This window comes from Cryptomeria japonica, chromosome 4 (assembly GCF_030272615.1).
Source record: "Cryptomeria japonica chromosome 4, Sugi_1.0, whole genome shotgun sequence".
In the NCBI taxonomy this organism is placed as follows: domain Eukaryota; kingdom Viridiplantae; phylum Streptophyta; class Pinopsida; order Cupressales; family Cupressaceae; genus Cryptomeria; species Cryptomeria japonica.
This window is the reverse complement of record NC_081408.1, coordinates 124,051,203-124,066,810: the sequence shown is the minus strand read 5'-3', so window position 1 is coordinate 124,066,810 and position 15,608 is coordinate 124,051,203.

Here is a 15,608-nt window from a genome sequence, read left to right as displayed (position 1 = left end):
TCTATACTTATCAAACTTAGGCATCACAAAGTGTGTAGGAAATGGAGGCATTGGAATGCTCTTGTCAAATGGATAAGGACATATGTCTCTCATTGTGTATGTTGGCTTTGGTGTATTTATGTCCTCCATTTTCTTTTGTAAGTCCCTGATTTGTTGTTCCAAATTGCTCTTAGGTGGAGATTGACTTCTTGGACCATACCCCATGTTTGAAGCACCGATTGGAGGAGGAGCATGTTGCATATATGGATGATATTGATCATACACATATTCATATGGAGGAGGTCTATATTGATGTTGCGTATATGGACCACTTGGTATAGATTCATGTTGAGGAACACCATATCTATTTTGTGCATGTATACCATACCCTACAGGCATGTCATGTTCTACTGTGTTGCCCCCAAACATGACACGGGGTTTCCTTGTGTCCAAATTTTGAGCATGCCTTTGAATATTCAATTGCTTTGGTGGTTGATCCTTAGCTTGGGTATGTGATTGAGCATATCTTTCTGCATAAGACTTCCATAATGGTCTGCGAAGGTGAGTATCATATGCTTGACCATGTGTATGTGTGACCTCTAGTTTTTGAAGCAAAGATGATGGTGATTCAGGTACCATATATGGTCCTCTATTTCCTCCACTATTAGGCCTCCTTTGATCCATGTTGGAGTGAGTTTGTTGCAAAGGTCGATTTTCCATTATTTGAGACATGTCAAAATCATGAGGTATCTTGGCTCCACTTTGTGCCATCATTTGTAAGAAATATTGCCTATCCCTCCTCATTATTTCCTCAACCAATCGATTGAAATGGGGATTCATAATGGATTCTTCCACATCAGTTGAATGTACTAAAAAGTTGTCCATATTGTCATTGTGGGTATCATTGTTGTTTGTAGTGCCCATGTTCTCAAAATTTGGAATGTTTCTATAGACATCCATGTCAGGTAATGTGTTATGATCAGTATTGAAAAAGACATCATTGTCATACTCATAAACACTCATGTTTGTGGACTCTTGAGCCTCTTTAGTTTCTCTCCTAGGTTTTTGAAGACGGGTTTCAACCATGAACTAGGTATTGACCAAGATGTGTGAGACTAGATGAAAATGGAAAAAGTATGGAAGACCAAGAGTTGGATGGAATGTAAATGAATCTGAAGTGTACTTGCAATGTCCAAAATGTAAAACCAAGTATGTATGTAGTAGAGTAGGTGTGACTTCCAAAGAGAGGATAGTTTCTCTTGATGAGGTAAGTTAACCTTGACTCTAAGTAAGACCAAATGAGACCCAAAGGTAAGAAACCTTGATGAGGGACCACTTGGCAAAGTATTGTTGTATGTAGTGTGTTGACAAAGTATAGTGAGGACAAGCAAGTGACCTTTTGACTCAAGTTTAGACAATTGTGAATGTAAAGTGAGATGTGAAGCAATGATGGACTGTGTGAGACCCAAAGACAGGTTGAATGCTAAGTGAAACCTGAAAAAATAACCTAGGAAGCTCAAGAATTCCGAAACTGATTGTGTTTGTTTGCTGGACTGTAAAATTTGTTGCAATTCTGAACACAGACGTGGCTCTGTTCAACACAGACGCGCTTCTGAGATTTTTTTTAAAATGCACTGTTGATTCTGGAACACAGACACGTTTCTGCCCTTTACAAATGTGGTTAGACAACACAGATGCTATTATGACAGACACAGATGCGTTTCTGCAAAATTTGTGCAATTTTTTTTCAATCTGTAAAGTCGTTTTGTTGTGACCAAATATGACTGTTTGACTATTTTTCTTGACAAGAGGACATAGTGTTGATGAAGACCCAATGTTTGCAAGTGTCTAGACTCCAAAATGACTCCAATAAAAAGTGTGTTGTTTGATGTAAAAAATTGTTTTGCATACACTTGAAGACACAAAAGACACAATGTTTTGTTGTTTGGTCTTGAATGTTTGAATGTTTAAAATAAGTCAAGCATAATTCTTATGGCTGGCCAAGACAATAGTTGTTGATCCCACATGGGGTTTTACCCCTAAGGCTACGCTATTCAGAGCGGATACTTAGATGCTTGACAACACTGGCTCCACCCTCGACACTCACTTCTCGGGTCAGCCAAGCATCAGTCCCCACGAAAACTCCCCGTGGCGAACTTTGTATCTCTACTAAGAACCGTATGTGTGTGGGCCGCTACCAGAGGTCTGACCTCTTGCCCCAACAACTAGAAGGATTTGGGCTTCTAAAACAAAAAGGTGCTAGTAAGGGCATCTGCTCGTGTGGCCATACATGCAGCACTTTCAGCTCTGTAAATACAGAAGGCTCCCAGCCGGTAGGGGTTACACCCTACAACTGATCAAATGAATTTGATCAAACGGGTTTATGGGGAGACATAGTGTCAGTATGAACTAATCAACACACGTTATTCATAGTTTTCACCATGAATACATTTATTTATAGTGGTTTGGAAGAGGTGGGTTTTCCTTGCTACGACTTGGGTCGTTCTCTTCTCACTAGTAGTCCTAATGACCACACGGGAAGACAGGCCCTCTAAAGATTAAACAAAAAGAGCCTATTTCTCAAGACACAAAAGACAATGATTCAATTTGAGTGCACCAATTGAAGTGTTTGTTAGTCTATGAAAACAAGGCACACAATAAAAATCCAAAAACCCTTGCCAAGGACCTGCAACAAAAAGTTGTTAGTAGTTTGGGTTGTTTCAAATAATCACCCCTTCCTGCAAGCACACAAGTTAGGTAAATTTTAAACCCAAAAGACTTTGTAAAAATAGGGGCCTTCAACAAACGATTTTGCTTTCAAGACAAGTTGCACCAATTTCGTTAGCTAGATCTGAAAATGTTAGCTCAAAATAGACCAGAACTGAAACCCTAAATGCAAAACTCAAAACTGAATCAATAAACCCAAAATTTGAAATTGGTGAACACAGATGCGGTTACCCTCAACACAGATGCGGTTTTCTGATGCAGATGCGGTTCTATGAGGCACAAATGCGACTCGAAAACACAGACATGGCTAATGAACACAGACATGATTCGGGAACACAGATGCGATCCGAAAGTGCACAGACATGACATAAAGCCAAAAACGTGATCCGAAAGTACGCAGATGCAGAAATATCAAAATGTTGTCGAAAATGTCAGATCTGCAACTTCAAAACACAAAATCTGCAACAAGGATGTTAAATGCAAAAAAGGGACAAGAGTCCCACCGGGCGTGCCAAAATGTATATGGTGAAAATGGATAACAATAATAACAATATTGAAAGGCTAAATGAATTCAACCACAAAACCTTAGCCTAACAACAACAAAGATCCACCATAACATATGAAGATCACCTAAGACAATGCAAATCAAACAAAATCACAAAGATTATACCATCACATGTCCAATAGGGTTTGAATCTCCATTCTTCCTATCTCCATTGATCTTTCTTAATATATTTGCTCTCAGATTTTATGTGCACAAGAGCTCAACAAAGAACGGAATGTGGTTGCAAGTAGGATCGTAGTGTAGTCAATTGATCAAATAGTTCATTAGTTAGGGTTTGATAATGAAGAAAGCATCTCCTTATATAGAAGACACTATATGAAATGGAGGGATAAAATTGAGAGGTGTAAAAGGAGGTCGGCTATGATTAGATGGTAGGTAGAGGAAATAATAAAATAATGAAAGGGGTAGGTAATGTAGGAATTAAGAGATGAATGACATTTGTCATGGGTAGAAAAGGTTAATGAATTAATTAAATAGATAAAGATTTATTTAATTAATAGAAGAAGTGGGATCAATTAAATAAATAAGATATTTATTTAATTTAGGAAAAGGGATAATCTAAATAAATAAATGTATTTATTTAAATGAGAAATAAGGCTAGAAGAGGATAAATGAATTAATTAAATAAATAAGGATTTATTTAATTAATAGAAGAATTAAGTTTAGATAATTAAATAAATAAAAATATTTATTTAATTAGACTGGACAATTTTAGGTGTCTACAAGGATCATTTGGTGCAAGTAGATGATAGTGTCCCTACTTTTCCTAGTGATAGCATACCCTCTTTTGATTTCAATAAAATTCCCACTAAAGATGACGCATTAATGAGTTATAAAGATACCTTGGAAGAAGAAGATGAAATTATAAGTAATTTCCTTAATGCTCTCTCTCCTAAAAATCCCACTAAAGAATTTTTGAGGCAACAGAAAGATTTCAACAACACATGTATTGATGCTCTCCCTTCTAAGGATGAAGCATTACTAAATAGTGTTATTCTCTCTACCAAAATTGGCCTTAACAATGGGGACATCATGGTGCAAAAAGACATTTTTAACACCTCTCTCAATGATCTCCCTTTTTGGGATGAACCTTTGAAGAATGATGTTGATTACTTTCTTACTATATACCTCCCCCATAAGAATACCTTGGTCAAAGAAGAGGACATTATGATAAAAAAGGGTGAAATGATTGACACTTTTCTTGATAACACCTCACCTTCTATTCGTTTCAGTCATTTTTCTTGTAAATATGAAGTATTTCCCTCTCCTCCACTTGGCTCTTCTCATGAGGATACCCTAGTCCAAGAAGAGATTGTTAATATCTCTTTCAGGGATCTCTCTCTCAAGGATGAATCTTTGAGGAGTAAAGTTGATCCTTCTCCTAGAGAGTCACTCTCCCATGTGCATCCTTTGGTGATAGAGGATGATATGATCTTTCCTACTAACACTATACCCTCTTTCAATAACTTTACCTCTAGGGATGAAACATTAATGCCTACTTCTAGTCTATCTCCCAAAATTGATCTTATCCATGATACAATTTTGGTGCAAGAAGAGATTATTGACACTTCTTTCAATAACATTTATCATACGAATGGTGTTCATCCTTCTTCTAAAATTTGTAAGGCTACCTTGGAGCAAGAGAATGATCTTAGGTCACAAGGAATTGATATTCCAAAACCATCTTCGATCAATATGGTACATGTGAATGGTTACGAAACACCTAATAAACCCCTCTTCATAGTTCAAGGTGATAGTCCTTCTCCAAATTCTCAACCTCTAAACAAACCTCTCTTTGTGGTTAAATATGGTTATACTAATGATGCATTTTGTACTCCTAACAAACCAGTTATTACTGTGCAAGGAGGTTATCCTACTAAGAGCCCTTATGAGTATGCTAAATAAATCACCTGAGAGAGTTACAATTTGATTACTCACACATATAATACACGAAACAATAGGCAGTCTAATCCTCCTTTGGTTATTCCTTCTTCACTTCCTACCTCTCAACCTATTCTTCCACAAGCACCTCATATATCACAAGTTCTTGGTAATGAGTATGACCTTATTGAACAACTTAAAGCTACTCCCACCAAGATTTCCTTTTGGGATCTAATTCAAACTTCATCTATACATCATGGAATGTTACAACATGCCTTAAAAACTTTAGATGTATTACCTGCAGTGACACCTAATAAAATGGCTTCTTTGATTGATTCTGTGACAACGCCAAAAGATCAAATTGTGTTCACACAAGACGAGTTACCTTCCCATGAGATCCAACATCAATGTGATCCTCTTATAATTATTGTTCTTATCAATGGTAATGCTATAAGAAGAAACTTATTGAATAATGGATCTAGCCTTAATATTTGTAACATGGACTTATTGTGTAAGATTAAGGTAGATCCTTCTTCTATTCAACCTAATTCTCTTACTATTCATGGCTTTGAAAATATTGCTAAATAATCTTTAGGTACTATGACCTTGCCTATTAAGGTGGGACCTATTATTTTACCTACGCTTATTCATGTCATGCTCGATAAGCTCACCTGCAATATTCTATTAGGACGACCTTGACTTCATAGTATGCAGGTTGTCCCTTCTACTCTTCATCGTAGCATCAAATTCATTTATAACAATAAGATGTATACTTTGTTTGTTGATACTGATTTACAAGATCCTTTTCATACCTCATCTTCTTTTTCAACTACTTCTAATCATTCTTCAAATACTTCTACATCTTCAAGTACTCCTGATTCTTCATCCACTCAAACTAAAACACTATCTTCTCCTAAAGATGCTTTTTCACCAAAACAGGTGCTCTTAGAAGATGATTGGTGATTCTTATAATTTACACCTACTTTTATAGGAGAATCCTTAGAATTTACACCTACTTTTATAGGAGAATATAAAATCCCTCCAAGAGAACCTAAGATTGAAAAGGAATATGATAGGGTGAAAACTAAAAAGCAACCCACTTTGTCTAAACAATTAAGTAACAATTTTGTGGCTGCTTATAATTCAAATAATTCTTAATAATCTTCTTCTTATTCATTTCATTATGGAAATGAGTCCTATGAGCCCCACCATGTCTTTTTGATATGACATCCCTTTATGGTCCAGGTTTTCACATTTTAGTTAAGAATGGATATAATGGCAATGGTTGTGGCACAAATGAACAAGGGATTAAGGTTCCTTTAAAACAAAACATATGTGAAGCTTCATTTGGACTTGGATATAATCCTTAAAATCCCACCAAAGCATCTAAAAGATCATCTCTCAATGGGAATTCTATATTTAGTAGTGATAATGACTTCACCTCATATATATCATCCTCTACATCTCTCAACACTTATCCCACTCGTAAGGAAATTATGGTGATTGACTAGTCTCTTTATGAATTTCCCCAAGAAATTTCCAATCCAACTTATGAGGCTTTATCTTCTATTTATTCTAACATCCTCTCTTCTAGAAATAAGGCCCTAATGAGTTATATTGGTCCCTTTCCTAAGTTTTCTTATGTGCAAGAGGAACATGACGTAGTGGCCTATTCTTCTATTAGAGACTATTTTCTTGATCAAGACTTTTCAATATTTATCATCTTATACATGTTTTTAATCTCACAAAGGGTAGAGAATTTAACATGTCATATTCAAATTCCTCATCCAATCTGTCATATCTGCAAATAACACTAATGGCTATTATGTTGCTTATCATTATGTGACATTGGTAGCTCACTTATTGGGGGCTCATTGTCATTCATGATAGTACAATTTCACGTGCAATCATACTTTGGAATAAACATAATAGTCTATTTCTATCCCATCTCTTGTCTTTAAGTGTGGGGGCAAGAGTGATTTCAAACATCTCTCCTTAAGATTAAAACTTTCCCCTTTGTGAAGTAGTGTCTTCTATAAGGATCTCTTATTGATTGTAGAGGTGTATATTCCCATTGGGAATTTCCTCTTTCATATTGAAACAAGTATCCATAATGAGGATCTTAAGTACATATCTTTAATTGGGACCACTTCCTTGGTGTGGAAGTCTAAAATCATTCATCAAATTCATTTTCATCATTGAGTGGTATCTTTTATATTAAACCCTTCTATTTTATGGAAGCACATATCCCTGTTGAGGATCTCTTCCCTTTATTTTAGAAGAGTGTTTCTTGTATAAATGATCCCTCTTTGATGTCCTTGCCTCTATGCTTGGGGGGCAAGGGTGATATTTCTATCTTTTATCTCTTTTTTAAATAATTCAACTTTCCTTTGTTGAGTTGCATTTTTCATTCGATGTCATTTCTTGCGTAGAATATGTCTGTTCCTTTTTAGGAACTATTCTTTGTTTGAAATAATACATCTTTCATGAATAATCTCTCCTTAGTGAAAGTGCATAGTCCTTCACTAAGAATCCACTTTTTCCTAAATATTGGAGAAGGTGTGTATTCTTCTTTTCCTTCTCTTTAAGGGTGATATATTTATCAAAGATCCCCTTTATTATCAACGGTGGATGTATTTGGATAATGATCTCTTCCTCTTATTCACAATTCAAAAGGTAATTCTTTTCCAAACCCTAATTTTGTTATTTTCCACTTAATCTTTCATCTTGTGTTAGAGAGATTCAATCCTCACCCTCTTGGTTATGTTGGAATTGTGGTTTAGTTCTCTATCTTACCAAATGATTCTCCATTAGCTTTGATCTTGTATCAAACCTTGTTGTGAACATTTGTCATCAATTTTCCTTCACAATTTAATGTGGTAAACATGATATCATGTTCCAACTCACTAATTAGAAAGCTGAAACAGGGGAGGGGTATATAGCTACCATTGAATGTCATCACTTCCTTAGTAAGCATTTAGGTGATTTTGTGATTTTATTTAACAAAGTGGTTTTATAGAGTGCGGTTCCTAACAGTGTACTGCAGATACCTGTTGGGGGCTTCATCTGATGCCTTATGGATATATCCTTTTTCATGAAATGTTTACTTTTCTATACTTTAGCTTGCATATGCACATAGTGTCATATGACTGTTAAAGTGGGGGCTAAACATAGCATCGTAAAATGTACACCCTTTATAGGGTGGTATAATTTCATGCTTAGGTTAGCACCCACCTTAGTGTGTTTGCATCTTGCATTTCAAATTCCCTTTAAGTATTTAATTGATTAATTAAATTAAATCTAAAGTCCTCTTTTATCACTCTACACATCATAAAATTGGGCCCTTTACCCTAAGGGTACCCCTTTTATTTTAATCTTTCAATTAATTAATTCATCAAAAGCCCTAATTATGTCCTATTTCAACCTTCAAGGCCCGATTTCACATATATAAACACCTTGAATTGTTGCATCCTTCAGGAATTGACTTTAGAATCACCATACCTTGCTTCCTTAAAAAATTGGGAAAAAGTTGGTCAGACCAGGATGATGCCTCCTGGTCCCTACTTTTTCTCCCCAAATTTTGGGAGCATGTTTTGGCGATATTTTTATGTTTAAATCCAAAGGATTTGGAAATTATTTTGATTCTAGGTCGGCCTATGGTCAAAAACAAAGTTAGGGTTTCATACATATAGCCTTTCCTTTCTTCATTTAAAGGACCCATCTACAAGCAATTGAAGGATCCTCTTATGAAGTGAAAGTGCAGGTTTATGTAAAGTCTTCAATCAACAAATCCAGCATCTATCAAGTCTACATCAATAATTTTCATCATCAATTGAATATTTGAAGATATTAAAGAATAGAACAAGATCACCAACTATTGATTGGCTTGTACCTCTCCCTTAGGGTTTGGTATGATTTCATGTTATTTTCATATCTTTGTATGAGATTCATAACTATCATTTTCAGCTTTATATTCATGCTTTAGATTCATTATTGCATTTTTGATTTGAAGCATTTACATTTACATTAACCCTCATTTAGGGTTTACTCTCCAAGCGTAGAGTAGAACTCTAGATTTACTTTCTTGTTCGTTTAGGATCTTGCACACACACACGATTATTTCACACACATTTTTAGTACATTATTGGCTATTATGGAGGTGGAAATAACCAAAACAAGGGGTTTGACTAAGGCAGAACTTTATATAGCCATCTAGACACCATTTTTAAGGGTGTAGGTGTAGGTATAGAGATCCGACGAAGGCACGATCTTTGGGACCGACATAAAACACAGGTGTTAACTTAGTCTCAGAAGAAGATCCCAGTTTTTTTAGACCAGGGTGTGGTGCCCTGGTCTAGGACCCAAGCATGACACCCTGGTCCTCTAGGTTTTGTAGCTTTTTCTAGTAGTTCAACAGTGCAGAATCCCAGGCAACAATTTCCGAAAGTACATCTCTTTGTGGTATCAAGGACCAAGGCGTGACATCCTAGTCCTACTTAGTCAACCTCTAATTTCAGTGACAGGTGCACCTTTGAGTTTCTTTTCCTACTCTGTACTCAATCTCTCAATTTTAGATTTGAAAATTTTAGTACTTTCAGTTTATGTGTGCATCCTTGCTCATCTCCTAGCATAGTTGATCATGGCATTGCATTTTGCACATATCCTCTTCATAGAAACAAAGGAATAGAAACCCTAAAGATATTCCTTAACTCTCTCTCTCTCTCTCTCTCTCTCTCTCTCTCTCTCTCTCTCTCTCTCTCTCTCTCTCTTGCAAGAAGTGGTCAAAGTGAATAATCTCCTTAGGCTCTTTCATATTCCAATGTGTGCATGAGAGTGGGATTAGGTCTTAGTTCACTTGATTCTATTTTCATCCTCCACACACAATTCATCCTTTTCCTGATTAAATTCTCCCCAAAACTTACCTCTAGTGTGATCTAACAAGAAATGAAAGGTCCTAGGTTTAATTCATAGCTAGTCCATGTAAATATCAACATTGTTTAATTGATTAGTTGAAGGAATTTTAGATTAAGTTTATAAATTAAGTAGATTTATTTAATTAACATTAGACATGTGAATTGGGGATTAATTGTGATTGACTAATTAGGTTAATCAAATTAATTTATCCTTGATATACAATATTTTGTTTGGGAATAATTAGTCAAATTAATTAAAATAATTTCTTTAATTAATTTATAGGAAATGTATATAGAGAAGTGGGAGTAGATTTGGCATGTCTGCATTTTACCCTTCTTTAAAATAACATCATTTCATAGAAAGTGGATATAGGAACTTGGTTGTATGACATTGACGATAGATTAGTCTGTTTATAAGTTTGACTTATTTTTATAGAGTTTTATTAAGTATAAAATGACCATAATACTTAAAAGTATAGTGTGATCTTAGAATGAGAACCTCAAAACTGGGACCAATATTTGTATCTCAAACCAAATATTTATTTAAAAATAAATAAATCTTGTAAGAAAACCAATTTTATAAAAGGAGAAGAGTTGAGCAAAAAATAGCAATACCACTATAAAGTACACAAAAATCTATCACATTTCAAAAAATATAATGCTAAACATGAATATCCTATGATTGGTAAAATGACATATGCTATTTGAAGTTTTTCTCTTTTATTTAAAAAATCAATATAGAGGGGATATGTTAGTAGGTAATATTCTAATATCTAGAGGGTGGTTCCACTAGTGGAATTGGTGCATAAGCATAACTTTAGAGGTGCAAGGTGGTGGATAGTGGAGCAATATATAGAGGTGGCTTGATATTAGACACTTAGATGAGAGTAATGAATCTAGTCACTCAAGTAGAATGGCAAAGGAGGCCAAGTTAAGCAATGCAAGAAGCAATGGTGGAGTGGAGTTTATGCCAACAAGAACTATGTAGAGGAGAAAAAGTGTGACAGAGAAGTTGTTGAGACTAAGCCCTCTCCCTAAGATCCAGGAGCCAATAAATGGCTATATTGGCTATAATTAGGAGTGGAAAAGGGTGTCACAATCCCTTCTAAGGGGGATGTGTGGAACCATTTAACTTTTATTTTATTTTTAAAAAATATTAGCATAGAAATAAAACATTATTTTGGAAAAAAATAACAAACAACATTAGTCATGAGGGTTGTACAATTACTTAGATCCAAAAAAAATCCCCATTCTATAAATTTGTTTAAAGTAATTCATTTTATAGTTGATTTATAGGTTTTTAAGCCTTCTTAACATAATGATAGGATCCGTTTGGCCTAAAAAATCTCTAAATGATAGCCTAAAAATAGTTGAAATGATGGTTACCTTTACATATCTCACCTTTAATGCCCAATTACATGATAAATCAAAAGAAAAAAATAAGTTTCATGACTAATTTGAATGTAATGGTGAGCTCAAATTTACTTCAAGAAGCTCCTCTAATGCACTTACAATTGGCAAGTTAGAAAAGGGACTCCCCAAAATTTGGTACTTATTTCATATTTTTTTGTTTCTTCATATCATCTAAGGATACAAGAGAAGGGAATACTCTTATGATTTAGAAAATAATGAATCTAGACCATTGGATTTTTTCAAAAGCTAACTAGCAACTCATAATTGCTCTAATACCATGTAAAATATGACTATGAAACTTCACAAGAATACAAATGAGTTAAATGAAAGTATAAATAAAAAACCAAATATGATTAAATAAAACATTTTATTTGATATGAATGCCAAATATATATTGTAAGAGTGTGCTCATATTAGAGTGATAGGTGGATAATATAAGATATTCCCCCTAAGAGGCTAGAAAAATAATCAATATAGGATTAAAAAATCTTTAAGTAAACTCAACTATATGTCAACAGGACCTAAACAAAGAACCAATTAGGTAGATAAATCCGTTTGATCTAACATTGATCATTATCATATGTTTATGCAATTTACCTTTTCTCACATTTTATGCTACCAAGCTTACATGCCTTCTCATGCCCTTATCTTGTGCCTGATTGGCTCTTGCACTCATTGCTCATGTATTATGCTACCATATTATGCTTTTAGTGGCAAATCACTCCTATTACATTAGAGGGAACCATGCTTCGACATAGTAAACTATGATTCCATTGTCATGTATAACTCTTAGAAATCTCCAACTAGATCGATATTATCTTGCTTTCTACGTTTTTATTGTGCTATCATTACTTATCCTTTTATATTGTGGAAATTGACCTTTCACCTATATTACTTTTTCTTACATGCTCCATTTTGTATATAGAGATTCATAACCACTAGGTACCTATTGCCTCATTTTGATCATTATGTGCTCATGCTTCTAGAGTCACATTGGGTCACATGCCTTTACTAATGTCCTATGTGCTTCCATGAGAACTTGTTCAAGGGTTGACCTTATAGAACTTGTACCCTAGTGATTTGGAAACCCTCTAAAGATATTTTTAAATATATCTAATCCTCAAACAAGAGTAGATAACAATGTATCAATAAACCAGGAACTAGAAGATCACATTTGACCAAATCAAATATATAATTAGATATCAAAAGCACATCCAAAAAAGTGACCAACCCTATTATAACTGACCTTCCATTGCGCATACAGATTATTCCAAAATGAAAGTACAATCCAAGACTTACCTTTTTTAGTCCTAAACATCCAAATTTCAATATCATACAAAATTCCTCCTTTTTGAGTTTGGAACTAAATATCATAACTCACTTTGCATTTAATTTATTTGGTTAACCTTTATTATTTCAATTATCATCCAATTATTAATTATTAATCTAAGTCAATCTATTTTTATCTATGTTAATCTTATTAAATTAGTCTTAGATTAAATTTGAGAAGGGTTTACAACTATACTATTTAAAAAAAATACAATTACAAAACCTTACTTTTAAATTTTTTATTGCAATATAAACTATTATAACAATAAAAGTACATTACTCTATAAGATCAACTATTAATTTTAACCATTGCATCATATGTGATATTGTCATACGAGAGTAGCACTATTGTTATATGAGAGTAACACTTTTTACATATATTCAAATGTTTGAAAGTTTTAGATAAAACCACTATATTTAAATTCGACATGTCATTCTATTTGATTAGGAATAACAATTAATTAAAATTTAAGATATATTTATGATTGATACACGTTGAACTTTTATATTCAATATTATCTTATCCTATTTGACTACATATTCAAATCTATATGATAATAATGAAAAAAGACTCCTAAAAAAAGCAACCACAAAACAATAAAATTGCCACTCAAAAAAAAGAAAAAAATATTTTTTATTGAATATAGATAAAACTACTACAATTAAATTTGACATTTGTTGTTCTATTTAATTATAAATAATAATTAATTAAAATTTAAGATATGATTGATACACGTTGAACTCTTATATTCAATATTATCTTATCCTATTTACCTATATATTCATTTAAAAAATAATATATGATAATGTTTTACTTGAAAGCAAAATAGGAGAAACATACCACAATAGCCATTATAGCTAACTTTGCACACCCATGGATTCTAAACGGTACATCGAATTTTGACGATTTTTTTGTTGTTGTTGTTTCCGTATGCAACTCAACTGCTTATAGCTATTGTTTTGGCTTTTGGGTAAGTAGGGATGGGTCGCGGCTATTCTGGCTCCAAAAAGGACCTTTTGTACAACGTGATAGCGATGTGTTAGTCAATCACAGCCGTTTATTGCAAAATCGATGGTGTAAAACGCACGACTAACACGCATGTTAGTCAATCCGTACTGTTGTTTTGGAGCTAGAATAGACGCGTCCGTAGTGATGTGCGTTGTGGATCCATATTGTGCGCAAGGGTCAAAAAGTACACATTTCAAAGTGTCGCCTAATACTTGCTTAAAGATGTCCCAATAACCGTGCACTTAAAATCATCAATACATATGAACAAATGGGTCAATTATGGTCCAAAACTAAAAAAATGAGTGACTATTAGTAAATGTAAAATTTATCAATGAACTTTTAGTTATTTGTTATTTAGTTTTTTCAAAATTAGTAATTTGGGGATTAGATGTGCAAAGAATGTACTGTTATTAGAACATGAATAACTGGGACTCTTCCCCTAACACTCCAAAAAAACAGAACCATAAACAAACAAAATACCAACCAAAAACAAAATTCAAATACCTACTTAAATTAACAACAAAAGTAAAAAGAAAAAAAATACAATGATGTCACTATAAAACTTGATTTGAAAAAAGACTAGCACACTTGGATTCCTCCTTCAAAATCCACGTGTGTGGGTAATTTTGTTTTTTCTAGCTTCTTCCACATCATCTACTTTAAATCTTATCCTTCTCTCCACCAAGTCTATTTAGGGTTTTTTAATGTCCACCAAGGTTTCCACGTCAGCAAATTAATATAAGGGAATGTTAAATATTTTTTTTTCAAAGGTTTAGTTTACCGGATGTGACCTGTCCGGTCGGGTTAGTGACAGACAACGTGGACCCACTCTGACAGCTGTCAGTTGATTTTCTTGCGTTGAAATGTGGTTATTATTATTCGTACTTGTTGGACCCCAAAAGTTCTGATGGGCACAACATAACAATCTGTAGAGCTATTAGCTTGGCGGCCATAGTGGACACGTGGATTGATAAGTTGTTGACCTGTCACATCATGCAAGAACGAGTGTGATCCGTGACATACGGATAAACTGTATATCTGCTAGTCAATATACATTGTGTATATTGTTGGGTATTGCCATGCATGGCTTTGGGTATTTTGCCATGTTATGTTTGCTTGGGTAGACATCACAGTCTACTAGTGGCCCAAATTTTCATAAGTGTATCATTCACTTAATTTTGTAATTATTTCAATTTATTTTATTGAATTTTTGAATATAGATAATGTATAAAATAGTAGTATAATAATAGATTATATATTATAAAGATAGAAAGTGATCTTACATAAAATCTATTTTTTTCTTTTTCTATATAGATTTTTTTTTGCTTTGTCAATAGTTTAATAAAAATACAATAACACAATAATTTTGTAAGTATTGTAGTTTACCTATATTCTTCTAAAGATAAGTATGTTGGTTGTAGTTAATTCTTATAAGTTAGTCTATTTATGAATAAGTTTTGAAGGGACTTCATTTTTATATAATAATATTTAAAATAGTTGATTTAAATTAATGAATTAATATCAAATTAAAAATGTGGGCATAGTTGTTTTTTATTTTGATTAATAAAGCAGTGAGAACAAGGGCACTGACCCTTTACATAGCAAAACTATTAAAAATCATAGCGTAGAAACAACACTATAACAACACTATAACAACAATTAACAACAACTATCAGCAAAAAAGAACCAAGTCTTTAGAAATCAGAAACAACAACACCCAGTGGCATCCATAGCACTGTTCCATTCATGTGAGCATAATTGTTATGATTTATGTTAGTATTTTTGTAGTTAC